This window comes from Triticum urartu, chromosome 3A (assembly GCF_056163025.1).
Source record: "Triticum urartu cultivar PI428250 chromosome 3A, HENAU_Tu73, whole genome shotgun sequence".
Taxonomy (NCBI): Eukaryota; Viridiplantae; Streptophyta; class Magnoliopsida; order Poales; family Poaceae; genus Triticum; species Triticum urartu.
In genome coordinates this window covers 474,113,117-474,130,089 of record NC_141875.1, presented here as the reverse complement: position 1 = coordinate 474,130,089, position 16,973 = coordinate 474,113,117, and positions in this window count along the sequence as shown.

Below are 16,973 nucleotides of genomic sequence, written 5' to 3'. Positions count from 1 at the left end.
ATGCAGCCGGAATGTCTTCAGCAGCCTGAGCCCTTGGCCCTTTGCGAAGCCTACGGAGTGTAGGCACCGGTGGAGTTGCAGTGGGTTGGGGCTCATCTTCCTCCTGTGGGCGATCTGCCCACGACGCATCTTGTGTGATTGGCGTCAATGGATGACCAATACTGATCTGTTCGCTTGTCTCAAGCTGAGGAAGGGCTGCATCACCTTGCACATTGTCTTGGAGACCAATGTCTTCAGCAGCGTAGGGTTCGTCTGCTGGAATGTCTTCAGTGTTGGGTTCATGCACAGTCAACTGACGATCTGTGTCAGGATAGCGGACGCAGAGTGGTTCAACTATCAGGGGCTCTGTGGGAGCAGCCCGAGATTTCTTGGTCTTGCGCTTCTTGATGATGGGTTCAGAAGGAGAGGCTTCAGAATGTTTTCTCTTCTTAGCTTCGGCCTCTACAGTCCGTGTCTTCTTGTGCTGTGAGGCGGTTGATCGACTCTTTGGCTTCGAGCCAGTCGTTGCAGCGGGGAAGACAAGCGGAGCAGTTTCTGACCTTGGCGCTTCAGGTTCGGGCACAGCCGCCTTCTTTTTCTTCTTCGCGGCCATCCTGGGGTCAATGCCGGGACGCCCAAGTGCCTTGCGCTTTTCTGCCTCATTGTAGGCTTGCACGCAGCGATCGGCCAAAGTCTTCATGCGTTCTCGCGAGCCTTGAGCTTCGGCACGCGTCTTCAGGAAGTTCTCTTTCAGCTCGTGCAACATGATCTTGAAGTTTTTCACTTCTTGCACACTGAGCTTGGCCACGTGCTTCTTGAACTGAGCCTTTTCATGATCAATTTTCTGCTTCAGTTCTACAATTCGCTGGGCTATTGCAAGTTCTGAAGCAATTGCACCTTGAAAGGCAACGTTGAGGCCTATGGGTAGCGGTAGATCATTGAAGCTTATGTCTGGTGTGTCAAACCATTCATCGATGAAGTTGTGGATGATGGCGACATCAAACAGAGGCAGATTGTTGAAGATTTCAGCCTCCTCCTTGCTCTTGATGAGCTGCTCAAGAGCATCATCTCCAAGATCTTCATCGCTTGAGAGATCAATGGCTTCGCAGCGCAGAATGTCAGCAGCTGTGAGCTCTTTGCCTGTGTGTGGCTGAGGCTTCTTGGCTTCTTGGGGCTTGGACACTCGTGATAAGCCTTCTGACTGCACACTGGCTTCAGGAGGTGCAGTTGCTAAAGGCTTCACTCTTGCGATCTTGGGAGAAGCGGCTGGCTTTGAAGATTTTGGAGCTTTTGGCTTCTTCTGCTTTGGCTTCGGAGCAGCAGGGGCAACATCTGACTCAGTATCTGCTGGAGGGTCATTCACAGCAGTCCCTTGGACTAGGATGCGAGTGATGAGGCCTGCAAGATTGGCATACGGCCCGATGATATTGGGATCGGCATTGCGTGTGCCATCTGCCCTTGGTGAGGAGGGACCAGGGTTGAAGTCAAGCCCAAATTTCTTCTTGTTTATCTTCGCTGACTGTTGTGCAAACTGAAAGTTGCGCTTGAAGAGATTATCATCGCGGCACCAGAGAAGTGATGACGGATGTGCCTCAGCTGGCTGTGGTCCTCTCACCATGCATGGATAGAAGCCTTGAGCAATGGCTTCGTCTCTGGACCTGGGTACGAGATTTTTGTATAATACATCTCCCCATGGTCTCTTGATGGCGCACTTCTCCGCATATTCCTGAGTGACGAAGCGGTAGTGGAACCATTGCTCTGCCCAATATCTTCGAATCCATTGGATTCGTGTCTTGCGCTGACCATAGCTTTCTTCAGGATCAGTTTTGTACATCTCTGCCAATTCATCAGGCAGATCTTTGGACGTTTCACCACGTCGCTGTCTGCCTCCCTTCCTTGCTGCTGTTTCTGAAGCCATGAATAACTTGGAAGGCTTCAAGATGTTCAAAGGCTTCAAAGGCTTCCTTTTGCAAGAACTGGCTTCAGGCGAGTTGATGTGATGCTGCAAGTACTCTGCAAATGAATGCAGACTATGAGAACCAAAGGATTCTCCCACGGACATGTACCTGTGACAGCATTAAGGTGCGAGGGAAGGGGAAGAGGTCATATGCATTCTCAGAAGATTTTGAAGATAAATCGGTTTAGAAGACATTGACCTCATTATGCGAAGACATTCACTTATAGATAAGAAGTTGGTTCCAGATTTGTACGAACCCATAGATCAGTACAAGTGAGGAATCTAACTACTTTATGAAGCACAAGTGAATATACTAGGCATGTTATGAGATGCAGCGAGAGATTTAACTCGTGTGAAGAGAAACTTCTTATGGCAGAAAGTGACTGAACTGTAGGATCAAAAGAGGCTGTAAAAAGAGGTCTTATTTACCACACTTGGAACTGCTAGACGAAGTGAGAGTTGAGGTCGAGCAGTTCAATCCTCCGTGCCCTAACTTGGCAACGGAAGACACCTACGGTGACGGCGGAGAGAGCGATGTCCGCTGTCGGCGTGAAAACGGCGTCGGAGAGGTTGCGGCAGTGAAGCGCTTCGTCGCCGGCGTCGTCGAGTGCTAGCGGTGGCGCTAGGGTTCGTGCGAGGGTGGAAGAAGGAGATAATGACCGCAGTGAATCGTGTATTTATAGGGATAGAGGCGGCACTGCGCTATTACGCAGGTACCCCTGGCGGTTCGCATTTGAGGCACGCGTGGCCAGTTAGAGGAAGATTGGGATTTGTTCCATGTCCCACGCACGCCTAAATTGTCGGGCGGTCGTTCCTTCTTCTCCGGATCTTATGTGGAGGAATGAGCATTAAAAACGGACTTTTATGGTTGTCACTATGTCTTCAACTGACAAGGACACAGTGAAGACATTTGACAGTTTCAACAGAATGCATATGACTTGGAGAGATAGAGTTTGAGATAGAAAGCATAGAGAGGTTAGGGTCCGATCACATTCACTTAGTTCAAAAGATTCAACCAGGAAGACATAGCTATAAGTGAATGTTGTAGAGGACAGAACATCAGTACATATATATCCATATAATCAACGCAGTGAAGATAATCATGAAGACATATTGAGAATGAAACCAAACCAATTGTGAAGACATTGAGAGGTAACGCCATGAGAGAAACACTTCAAAATGGAACGTTTGGTGGTGGCGTTACCCACCGTATAGGAAGTATTAGACCCAGACACGGCGCACAATTATCGTGGCGCTCCGAAGTCAAATTCCACATTAATGTATTCACACTTAGAATGTATGTCTTCATTGTTTGAAGATATACGCTACTTCGTGTGTTGCACATCTAAGTCATCAATATGCTTAAGTGTTAGGATGTGTGCCTGATCACAGGACATTTGAGGATTCCAAGATATTTAGCTCACACCGTAACTTGCAAAATCTCTTCTCATCCAAGGGCTTTGTGAAGATATCTGCCAATTGCTCTTCAGTGTTGACATGTATGATATCAATGTCTTCCTTCACAACATGATCTCTGAGAAAGTGATGATGAATTTCAATGTGCTTTGTCTTCGAGTGCTGAACTGGGTTGTTGGCAATCTTGATGCCGCTTTCGTTGTCGCAGTAAAGTGGCACTTGCTTCAGATGAATGTCATAATCCTTGAGTGTTTGCTTCATCCACAGAAGCTGAGCGCAGCAAGATCCAGCAGCAATGTATTCAGATTCAGCAGTGGAGAGTGATACACAGTTCTGCTTCTTTGAAGACCAACATACAAGTGATCGTCCCAGAAAGTGACATGTGCCTGATGTAGACTTGCGATCAACTTTGTCACTAGCATAATCAGCATCCGAAAATCCAACTAAATCAAACTCTGAGCCCTTTGGATACCATAATCCTAGAGTTGGGGTGTGAGCCAAATATCGAAGAATTCGCTTCACAGCTAAGTGATGCGACTCCTTTGGTGTCGCTTGAAATCGAGCACACATGCAAACACTAAGCATGATATCTGGCCTAGATGCACATAAATAAAGCAAAGACCCAATCATGGAGCGGTATACCTTTTGATCGAACTCTTTACCATTGTCGTCGGGACCCAGATGATGCTTGGCTGGCATTGGTGTTGTGAAGCCTTTGCAGTCTTGCATACCGAACTTCTTCAGGCACTCTTTAAGATATTTCTCTTGAGATATGAAGATGCCGTTGCGTTTTTGCCGTATTTGAAGACCGAGAAAGAACTTCAGCTCCCCCATCATGGACATCTGATATTGCTCTTGCATCATGTATCCAAACTCTTCACTATACTTCTGATTGGTGCAGCCGAAGATAATGTCATCCACATATATTTGGCACACAAACAGTTCACCATCATATGTCTTCGTGAAAAGAGTGGGATCCAGGGAACCAGGTATGAAGCCTTTGCTTTTCAGAAAGTACTTGAGTGTATCATACCAGGCCCTAGGGGCTTGTTTGAGGCCATACAGTGCCTTGTTGAGCTTGTATACCATATCAGGATGTTTTGGATTTTCAAAGCCAGGTGGTTGTGCAACATACACTTCTTCTTCAATCTTGCCATTGAGAAAGGCACTTTTCACATCCATCTGATAGAGAAGTATGTTATGATGATTTGCATAGGCCAGCAGTATGCGTATGGCTTCAAGCCTAGCCACAGGAGCAAATGTTTCATCGAAGTCAATGCCCTCCACTTGAGTATATCCTTGAGCAACTAGACGAGCTTTGTTTCTGACAACTTGACCATGCTCATCTTGCTTGTTGCGGTATATCCATTTGGTGCCTATTATGTTGTGCTTCCGTGGATCAGGACGCTTAACCAGTTCCCATACATTATTCAGCTCAAACTATTGAAGCTCTTCTTGCATAGCTTGAATCCATTCAGGTTCCATGAAGGCTTCTTCAACTCTCTTGGGTTCTGATATTGAGACGAATGCGAAATGCCCACAGAAGTTTGTTAGCTGAGTTGCCCTTGAACGAGTGAGTGGACCAGGTGCATTGATGCTGTCCAGTATTTTGTCAATTTGTACTTCATTTGCAACACGAGGGTGTGTGGGGCGAAGACTTTGCTCTTGCTGATCTATGTGGTCATTTGAAGGTATATCTTCAGGCTGAGCATTGTCTTCATGTGGATCAGGTGCTGAGATGATAAGTTCTTCTTCAGGTTGAGCTTCAGAAGGTACAATTTCTCCAGTTCCCATAAGCTTGATTGATTCATTTGCTGGAACTTCATCTAGCACATTTGGCAATTGCTCTCTTTGTGATCCATTGGTTTCATCAAATCGCACATCCACTGTTTCAATCACTTTGTAGTGGAAGAGATTGAAGACTCTGTAGGAGTGCGAATCCTTTCCATATCCAAGCATGAAGCCTTCATGTGCTTTTGGTGCAAACTTTGAGGTGTGGTGTGGGTCCTTGATCCAGCATTTTGCGCCAAATACTCTGAAATAACTGACATTTGGCTTCTTGCCAGTTAGGAGTTCATAGGATGTCTTGTTCAGAAGCTTGTGAAGATAAACACGATTGATTGTATGGCATGCAGTATCAATGGCTTCAGTCCAGAATTTTCTTGGAGTCTTGTATTCATCTAGCATTGTTCTGGCCATCTCAATGAGTGTTCTGTTCTTGCGTTCGACGACGCCATTCTGCTGTGGCGTGTATGGAGCTGAGAATTCATGTGTGATGCCCGAGGTATCCAGATATGTATCAAGGCCGCTATTCTTGAATTCAGTGCCATTGTCACTTCTGATGTGCTTTATCTTGGCGCCAAAATTGTTCATAGCTCGATTTGCGAAGCGTCTGAAGACATCCTGCACTTCAGTCTTGTAAAGGATTATGTGCACCCAAGTATATCTAGAATAATCATCAACAATTACGAAGCCATAGAGGCATGCAGAAGTAGTAAAAGTTGAGTAGTGAGTGGGACCGAAAAGATCCATGTGAAGCAGTTCGAAAGGTTGAGTAGTGGTCATGATTGTCTTCGAAGGATGTTTTGCCCTTGTCATCTTCCCTGCTTCACAGGAACCGCATAAGTGATATTTCTTGAACTTGACGCCTTCGATGCCTATGACGTGCTTTTTCTTCGCAAGGGTGTGGAGGTTCCTCATGCCAGCATGCCCAAGCCTTCGATGCCAAAGCCAGCATTCTGAAGCTTTTGCAAGAAGACATACTGCAAGTTGTGGTCCTGCTGAGAAATCTACCACATACAAATCACCTTTCCTATACCCTTCAAACACTAGAGATTTGTCAGATTCCATTAGCACCAGGCAGCGATATTTGCCAAACATTACAATCATATTCAAATCGCAAAGCATTGAGACAGACATTAAGTTGAAGCCAAGGGATTCAACAAGCATGACTTTATCCATGTGTTGATCCTTTGAGATTGCAACTCTACCTAGACCCAATACCTTACTTTTACCAGTGTCAGCGAATGTAATGTGGCTCTTGTCGGATGGACGTAAAGTTGAGTCCATAAGAAGGCTTCTTCTGCCAGTCATGTGATTTGTACACCCACTGTCAATAATCCATTCTGAAGACTTTGAAGTCGCTGGTATCGTACCCTACAGTGCAGTTAGGGGGATAGGCTTCACGAAGAGTGTTGTGAAGCATAAACATTTGACGAACCAGTGGGTTATGAAAACTTAGATCCAGATTAGGACTAATGGGGAGAGTAGCATGCGATTCAGGAACGAAGTACATAATGATGCCATTTGGGCAGTTTATCTTGCGCCCCACAAGATTTTTATGGTCCCCAGCAATAGCATCAGAAGATTTTGTTTTTGTGCTGGAGACCTTTCCCTGCAAAAAAAAGTTAAGCTTTCTTAACCACCCACATCTTCAAGGGTGGCTTAGAAGCTATGAGTCTAAGAGCAGCATCTGAGAATTTTGGCTTTGAAGCCTTACCAAACAGTCTAGCAGGGGGACAATAATACTCATAGGCATAAGCAGAATAATTTTTGGTCATATGAATATGACGGTTCGATGAACCGCTCTCATATTCATATGCCTGAGTATGGTTTCCCTGCAAAACATTTGCGTTAGTGTGACTCAGGTGAGTCCTCTGTCTGTATGAAGCCTTTGGACCGAGGTTTGTCTTCTTCAAGTGAGGTGTCATGAAGACATTCACAGGAAGATTTTCCAGACATGTTTTCGGAACCCAGATCTTCTTCATAGCCGGTCCATTCATGCAGTTAGTACCAATGTACCTGGCAAACACTTCACCATTCTGATTCTTAAACAGTTTATAGTTTGCATCAAAGGATTCATCAATGATAATTGGGTTAGCACAAGTGAAGCCAGATAAATTGGATGGATCTGCTGAAAGTTCCTTTGCAGCAACCCATGTAGTTTTGGGGTACTGCTCAGGTTTCTAGTAAGAGCCATCTGCATTGATTTTCCTCACGAACCCAACACCCTCTTTCCTAGGGTTTCGGTTCAGAATCTGCTTCTTAAGGACATCACATAATGTTTGATGCCCTTTCAGACTTTTGTACATCCCTGTTTCAAGCAATGTCTTCAACCTAGCATTCTCATCAGCAATAGCAGTGGTATCCTCAGCAGAGGGGTTAGTTGCCACATCAACAGTTGAAGATATTGGAACAGTAGTAGCAGTGGAACATTCAGCAACAGAATTAGCATTATTACGCTCAATGCATTTAAGACATGGTGGTTCAAATCCTTCCTGAGCGGGACTGATCTGTTCGGCGCGAAGTGACTCGTTTTCCTTTTGAAGATCTTCATGAGCCACCCTCAATTTCTCGAGTTCTTGCTTCCTTTGAAGATAGTCATAGGAAAGCTTTTCATGAGTTGTTGAGAGAGTATCATGACGATCTTCAAGTTCCTGATACTTAACGTGAAGGTTTTTTATGTCTTCAATTAAGGATTCAGATCGAGTCATTTCAGCACCCAACAGATCATCGCTTCTGTCTAACAGTTTTTGAATATGTTCCAAAGCTTTCTGTTGTTCAGTTGCAATTTTAGCAAGTGTTTTGTAGCTAGGTTTTGAATCACATTCAGAGTCATCGTCACTGGATGTTTCATAGCGAGTGGTGCGTGTGTTTACCTTGGCACCGCGTGCCATGAAGCAGTAGGTAGGAGTGGAGTCGTTCTTGTCATTTGCGTCGGTGTCGGTGATGCAATTATTGACTTCAGTGTTGAAGATGGACTTGGCGACGTATGTTGTAGCCATACTCGCAGTGCCAGAATCAGACTCCTCCTCAGATTCCACCTCTGCCTCCTCAGATGCGGATTCCTCCTCTGAATCCATCTCCTTGCCTACAAACGCACGCGCCTTGCCAGATGAGCTCTTCTTGTGTGATGAAGACTTTGATGAAGACTTGGAAGAAGACTTTGAGTGTTTCTTCTTCTTCTTGTCGTCAGAATCATATTCCTTGCTCTTCTTCTTCCTTCTGTTCTCATTGTCCCACTGTGGACACTCAGAGATGAAGTGCCCAGTTTTCTTGCACTTGTGACATGTTTTCTTCTTGTAGTCATGAGCAGAAGCTTCATCATTCCTTGAGCTTGATCGTGAAGATTTTCTGAAGCCTTTCTTCTTGGTGAATTTTTGAAACTTCTTCACTAGCATTGCAAGTTCTCTTCCAATGTCTTCAGGATCATCAGAACTGCAGTCAGATTCTTCTTCAGATGAGGAGACAGCTTTTGCCTTCAAGGCACGAGTTCGCCCATAGTTTGGACCGTAGATATCTCTTTTCTCAGAAAGCTGAAACTCATGTGTGTTGAGCCTCTCAAGTATGTCAGACGGATCGAGTGTCTTGAAATCAGGACGTTCTTGAATCATCAGGGCCAGAATGTCAAACGAACTATCAAGTGATCTCAGCAGCCTCTTGACGATTTCATGTTTGGTGATCTCAGTAGCGCCGAGGGCTTGAAGCTCATTTGTGATGTCAGTGAGCCGATCAAAGGTGTGCTGGACATTCTCATTGTCATTTCGTTTGAAGTGGTTGAAGAGATTGCGAAGGACACTGATTCTTTGATCTCTCTGGGTTGATATGCCTTCATTAACTTTGGAGAGCCAATCCCAGACCAGTTTGGATGTCTTCAAGGCACTCACACGGCCATACTGTCCTTTGGTCAGATGACCACAGATGATATTCTTGGCAGTAGAGTCCAGTTGAACGAACTTCTTGACATCAGCAGCAGTGGCACCTTCTCCAGCCTTGGGAACGCCGTTTTCGACGACATACCATAGGTCGACGTCAATGGCTTCAAGATGCATGCGCATCTTATTCTTCCAGTAGGGATATTCAGTTCCATTGAAGACGGGACAAGCAGCGGAGACTTTGATTATCCCTGCAGTCGACATAGCTAAAACTCCAGGTGGTTAAACCGAATCACACAGAACAAGGGAGCACCTAGCTCTGATACCAATTGAAAGTGCGTTATATCGACTAGAGGGGGGGTGAATAGGCGATTTTTATGAAAGTCTTCAAAACGTGAGAGTTGTGAAGACAAACAGTGAAGATCATGCCTATTACTATGCAGCGGAAGTTAGATTACACTAGGCCAGCCATGGTCATGTATTCAATAGAGTGAAAGCGCAATGACAAACAGCTTCAGTGTAATAAGGATCAGGTAGGAAGAAGTTATGAAGCCGAACAGATCATACATTCATGTTGTGAAGACAAAAGATAAAGCAAGCATGCAATGGCTTCACAATGAATAACTGTAAGCGAAAGGAAGTGAAGATGAAACCAGTGACACGTTGAAGACAATGATTTGTTGGACCAGTTCCAGTTGCTGTGACAACTGTACGTCTGGTTGGAGCGGCTAGGTATTTAAACCAAAGGACACACAGTCCCGGACACCCAGTCAAGGACACTTAGTCCAAGACACCCAGTCCTCACCGTTTTCTCCTTGAGCTAAGGTCACACAGACCTCGCCCAATCACTCAGGTAAGTCTTCAAGGTAGACTCCCAAACCTTCACAGACTTCGTTCACTGACAATCCACAATTTCTCTTGGATGCTCAGAACGCGACGCCTAACCGTCTGGAGGATGCACAGTCCTCAAGTGTAATAAGTCTTCAAATCACACAGACACGAAGACTTAAGTGATGCCCAATTTACTCTGGCTCTGGGTGGTTAGGGCTTTTCTCCTCACTGGGAATTTTTCTTTAAAAGGCTTCGAGGTGGGTTGCTCTCAAACGACAAAAGCCGTGCACTGAAATCTGAGCAGCCAGCCGTTTATGGTTGTGGGGGGGTGGACTATTTATAGCCACTTGGCAACCCGACCTGATCTGTCCGAAATGACCCTGGGTCACTAAGGAACTGACACGTGTACCAACGGTCGAATTTTGAACTCACACGGCAACTTTACTTGGGCGACAAGTAAAGCTGACTTGTCTGACTCTGGACAAGATTTTCTCTCAAAGTCTTCGCTCGAAGACATAGGATTTGAATTAGGCATCACTTCAGTCATTCTGACTGGTTCTCTTCGACCCCACTTAACAGTACGGTGGTTCCTATGACACAACATGAATGAAATAAAACTACGAAGGATCTAGGTCTTCGAGTTTCAAAAGCTTCATAGGGAGTCTTCTCATGTCATTGTCTTCAATATGAATATCTTCATAAACCACCATTGTCTTCAATGTCTTCGTACATTTTTAGGGGTCATCTCTGGTAGTAAAACCGAATCAATGAGGGACTTCTACCTGTGTTTTCCTGCAATTCTCACAAACACATTAGTCCCTCAGCTAGGTTTGTCGTCAATACTCCAAAACCAACTAGGGGTGGCACTAGATGCACTTACAGCTTGAAATATTAACTTGAACTCCTGGAACATCTCATACGGTCCATGACATTCAAAATGTCTTTGAAGTCCCGATTCTAAGCTGTTAAGCATGGTGCACTAAACTATCAAGTAGTCATCACATTGAGCTAGCCAAATGTTCATAACATCTGCATCTGCTCCTGCAATAGGTTTGTCACCTAGCGGTGCATCAAAGACATAATTCTTCTGTGCAGCAATGAGGATAAACCTCAGATCACGGATCCAATCCGCATCATTGCTACTAACATCTTTCAACTTAGTTTTCTCTAGGAACATATCAAAAATAAAACAGGGGAGCTAAACGCGAGCTATTGATCTACAACATAGATATGCTAATACTACCAGGACTAAGTTCATAATAAATTAAAGTTCAATTAATCATATTACTTAAGAACTTCCACTTAGATAGACATCCCTCTAATCCTCTAAGTGACCACATGATCCAAATCAACTAAACCATAACCGATCATCACGTGAAATGGAGTAGCTTTCAATGGTGAACATCACTTATGTTGATCATATCTACTATATGATTCACGCTCGACCTTTCGGTCTCAGTGTTTCGAGGCCATATCTGCATATGCTAGGCTCGTCAAGTTTAACCTGAGTATTCTGCGTGTGCAAAACTGGCCCGTTGTAGATGGACGTAGAGCTTATCACACCCGATCATCACGTGGTGTCTGGGCACGACGAACTTTGGCAACAGTGCATACTCAGGGAGAAAACTTTTATCTTGAAATTTAGTGAGAGATTATCTTATAATGCTACCGCCAATCAAAGCAAGATAAGATGCATAAAAGATAAACATCACATGCAATCAATATAAGTGATATGATATGGCCATCATCATCTTGTACTTGTGATCTCCATCTCCAAAGTACCGTCATAATCACCATCGTCACCGGCGTGACACCTTGATCTCCATCGTAGCATCGTTGTCGTATCGCCAATCTTATGCTTCCACGACTATCGCTACCGCTTAGTGATAAAGTAACGCACTACAGCGCGATTACATTGCATACAATAAAGCGACAACCATATGGCTCCTGCCAGTTGCCGATAACTCGGTTACAAAACATGATCATCTCATACAATAAAATTTAGCATCATGTCTTGACCATATCACATCACAACATGCCCTGCAAAAACAAGTTAGACGTCCTCTACTTTGTTGTTGCAAGTTTTACGTGGCTGCTACGGCTTAGCAAGAACCATTCTTACCTACGCATCAAAACCACAACGATAGTTTGTCAAGTTGGTGCTGTTTTAACCTTCGCAAGGACCGGGCGTAGCCACACTCGGTTCAACTAAAGTTGGAGAAACTGACACCCGCCAGCCACCTGTGTGCAAAGCACGTCGGTAGAACCAGTCTCGTGTAAGCGTACGCGTAATGTCGGTCCGGGCCACTTCATCCAACAATACCGCCGAACCAAAGTATGACATGCTGGTAAGCAGTATGACTTATATCGCCCACAACTCACTTGTGTTCTACTCGTGCATATAACATCAACACATAAAACCTAGGCTCGGATGCCACTGTTGGGGAACGTAGTAATTTCAAAAAAATTCCTACGCACACGCAAGATCATGGTGATGCATAGCAACAAGAAGGGAGAGTGTTGTCTATGTACCCTCGTAGACCGGAAGCGGAAGCGTTAGCATAACGCGGTTGATGTAGTCGTACGTCTTCACGGCCCGACCGATCAAGCACCGAAACTACGGCACCTCCGAGTTCTAGCACACGTTCAGCTCGATGACGATCCCCGGACTCCGATCCAGCAAAGTGTCGGGGATGAGTTCCGTCAGCACGACGGCGTGGTGACGATCTTGATGTTTTACCGTCGCAGGGCTTCGCCTAAGCACCGCTACAATATTATCGAGGACTATGGTGGAGGGGGGCACCGCAAACGGCTAAGAGATCAATGATCAACTGTTGTGTCTATGGGGTGCCCCTGCCTCCGTATATAAAGGAGTGGAGGAGGGGGGCGGCCAAGGAGGGTGGCGCGCCCTAGGGGGAGTCCAACTCCCACCGGGAGTAGGACTCCCCTTTTTCCTATTAGGAGTAGGAGAGGGAAGGAAGAGGAAGGAGGGAGGAAGGAAAGGGGGGCCGGCCCCCCTCCCAATTCGGATTGGGCTTGGGGGGCGCGCCCCCTCCCTTGCTCCTTTCCCCTCCTTTCCACTAAGGCCCAATAAGGCCCATATACCTCCCGGGGGGTTCCGATAACCTCCCGGTGATCCGGTATTGTCCCAATCTCACCCGGAACCTTTCCGGTGTCCAAATATAGTCGTCCAATATATCAATCTTTATGTATCGACCATTTCGAGACTCCTCGTCAAGTCTGTGATCACATCCGGGACTCTGAACAACCTTCGGTACATCAAAATATGTAAACTCATAATGAAACTGTCATCGTAACGTTAAGCGTGCGGACCCTACGGATTCGAGAACAATGTAGACATGACCGAGACACGTCTCCGGTCAATAACCAATAGCGGAACCTGGATGCTCATATTGGCTCCCACATATTCTACGAAGATCTTTATCAGTCAGACCGCATAACAACATACGTTGTTCCCTTTGTCATCGGTATGTTACTTGCCCGAGATTCGATCGTCGGTATATCAATACCTAGTTCAATCTCGTTACCGGCAAGTCTCTTTACTCGTTCCGTAATACATCATCTCCCAACTAACTCATTAGTTGCAATGCTTGCAAGGCTTTAGGTGATGTGCATTACCGAGAGGGCCCAGAGATACCTCTCCGACAATCAAAGTGACAAATCCTAATCTCGAAATACGCCAACCCAACAAGTACCTTCGGAGACACCTGTAGAGCACCTTTATAATCACCCAGTTACGTTGTGACGTTTGGTAGCACACAAAGTGTTCCTCCGGTAAATGGGAGTTGCATAATCTCATAGTCATAGGAACATGTATAAGTTATGAAGAAAGCAATAGCAATAAACTAAATGATCAAGTGCTATGCTAACGGAATGGGTCAAGTCAATCACATCATTCTTCCTAATGATGTGATCCCGTTAATCAAATGACAACTCATGTCTATGGTTAGGAAACATAGCCATCTTTGATCAACGAGCTAGTCAAGTAGAGGCATACTAGTGACACTCTGTTTGTCTATGTATTCACACATGTATTATGTTTCCGGTTAATACAATTCTAGCATGAATAATAAACATTTATCATGATATAAGGAAATAAATAATAACTTTATTATTGCCTCTAGGGCATATTTCCTTTAGCCACGCCCTAAACTCGTCCAGATTCCCGTCCAGATTTGACAGGGCTCCGGTATATCGTAGATTGTCGGAGATTCCTCCATCGGAACTCGAAGAAATTTTGCATGGATGTTGTAGACGTAATCCCACACTATTCCACTGAAGCAATCGTCAAACCGACGCTCGAGGAGGTGGTGGCGGCGAATACAAGTTCGCTGTCCATAAAAACAGCACGGCCGCCCGAGGGCAATGTTGACGTTGAGCCCTCGAGCTCCATGGATGATTCCTCTGTGATCATGATAGAGATCGGAGTTGATGTTGAAGAAGGCCCCCGTCCGAACATGATGATCGGAGATGGAGCACGGTTCTCGGTCGAGCCAAGGTGACCAGTCGAGCCGGCGATGAAGATGTCGGCGTCGCAGTTGACCTGCGGGTGAGCCATTGATCCTTTTGCTGATCACACAGCGGAACTCTCAATGAAAGCACCAATGTCGGTGTCAAAACCGGCGGATCTCGAATAGGGGGTCCGGAACTGTGCGTCTAGGATCGATGGTAATAGGAGGCAGGGGACACGATGTTTTACCCAGGTTCGGGCCCTCTTGATGGAGGTAAAACCCTACGTCCTGCTTGATTTATTCTTGATAATATGAGTAGTACAAGAGTTGATCTACCACGAGATCGGAGAGGCTAAACCCTAGAAGCTAGCCTATGGTATGATCGTATGTATATGATCTATCGACTAGCCTGGCCTCGGTTTATATAATGCACCAGAGGCCTAGGATAACAAGAGTCCTAGCCGAATACGCCGGTGGGGAGGAGTCCTTGTCTTGATCACCAAGTCTTGAGGAATCTTCCATGTATGCGGCAGCTATCCGAACTGGCCCATGAGTATACGGCCATGGGGGTCCTCGGCCCAATCTAACAGATCGGGAGATGACGTGGTGAGTACCCCCTAGTCCAGGACACCGTCACTTGGACTCGACGGTTATGGAGCTTGAGGGGGTCTTAGGCGTCGCGGAGGGAACAAACGGACGACATGGTCAATGGTGGTGATGTAGTTGGCCTTGGCGGTCCTCAGGGGTGACGGAGACGTCAGTGCAGGGTCGCCGGAGTAGTGTGCGATGACGACAAGCTTCGGGTGTCGACGTGTGCTTGTTTCTAGGCGAAATGGGGTGAACCAAAATGTCAGAAGAAGAGCGCGAGCACTAGAAGACAAATGGAGAAGGTGAGCAATCAAATGGATGACAGGGCTCACTAGAGCTTCTTCGGCAAAGGCATTGAGTTCCGGGCTCCGACGAACTTGGTGTTCCCGTGGTGTCTAGGTGTGTAGAAGATGTCCAGGAGGTTCGTCGTGGAGCAGCTGATGAATGGTGGCGGTGGTTGGGCTAGGGGTGGCTTGCCTCGTCGCAATTTGACCAACGATGAGCTAGGTCAATGGCGAAGGTTGGGAGTCTGTCGGCGAGCAGCCTGACGGCGATTGCGGGCGGTGGCAGGGGCTTGTATAGAGGGGTCGAGGGATATTTAACGGGCATGGCCATGGCCGTTGGCTCGCATGGAGAGCGCAGGTGGAGATCGTGGGCACGCTCGCTTCGTGCGCGACTTGGGCGCGTGCGTCGGGCAATAGTTGAGCGAGGTGGGCGACGACCCTCACGGGTGTGTCCTGCATGGTTGCGAGGGAGAAGAGGGAGGGGGCGTGGTGCAAGGGTGGGCTCGCCTGTCTAGCTGGTCCTTGGTTGGCCTCGCTGGCTTTTTTGTTCTTTTATCTTTCTTTTGTCTTTTGTAAATTCAAAATAATTTGATTTTTATTTTTCTGCCAACTACAAACTTGCCTTAAATTTACTTTGGAATATTCCTAGTTGTGTAAACATTTTGTTTATGGATTTCGGCGAACTATTTTTGTCACCTATTGGGCACCTTTTTCAAAGTATTTTTATTTATTTTCAATTTTTATTTTTTAAACCAGATTTTACTTATAGGTTAAATTGACCATATTTAAACTATTTTCAAACCCTGTTTCAAGCAATAATAAGGGAAAATATTTATCTTAGGAGAGTTCTCTCCTATCCTTATGCATTGTTTTGATAAACTTTTATTCGGAGAAACTTCCATGACCATTAGTTAAACATAACCCAAACCCTAGATCTAGAGTGTCGATGCGAAGAAGCGCTACAAACCGCATACATTTTACCTAAAGATTTATGGATCTGGTAAAATGGTAAAAATCAGAAATACGTCACAGAAATCATTCGTTCGGTTTGGATCTGGATCAAACATTTTCAAAATCTGACTTGGCAACCAGGCTTACTTCAAGATCTGTGCATTCCATCTGACGGACAAAAACAATGTTCGTTCCAAAATTCTGAAAATCTGACATTAGATTTTTGTCGATTCTGTTAAATTTTACCAGCCAAAGTCATTGGTATAGTGTATGTTCAAATTGTTCTAGGTAATGTTGAAGCTGATTTTGTCAGCTATCTTCCCTTTTGGCTGCTTCACACAGCTCCCTTTTCTCACTCTTTCTTTGGAAAAGGAGGATTACCTCCGGCCTCTGCATTAGTATGATGCATGCAACCATATTATTAAGCAATTTCTATAATCCGGTACAATCTCGCAAAAGAAGCTTGTAAAGCATAAAAAACTTGAAACATGTCACAACCCGCAAAAATAGAACAAGATGACTAAGCACCTATCCTATTATTGGACCGCCATCCAAACCGGTTGTAGGTATCTCGTGCTACCGTCTCCCAACGGTTGCACCCAATAGCCATATGCTCTTTGGCTTCCGCATGGCTGAGTGACAGTCACATACGAATTCATGCGGTTGTTCTGTAAATGATCTGTAAAAAAATTGTAATGGATTGTCTGTTGAAGATCACATCGTTTCGGCAGTTTCACATAGCCCAAAGTAATGCACACACCCCGACTTGAATATGTGCCACAATTTGAGACTCTACTCCGTCTAACCACATCCCAAATAACGTGGCAACACTATTCGGAGG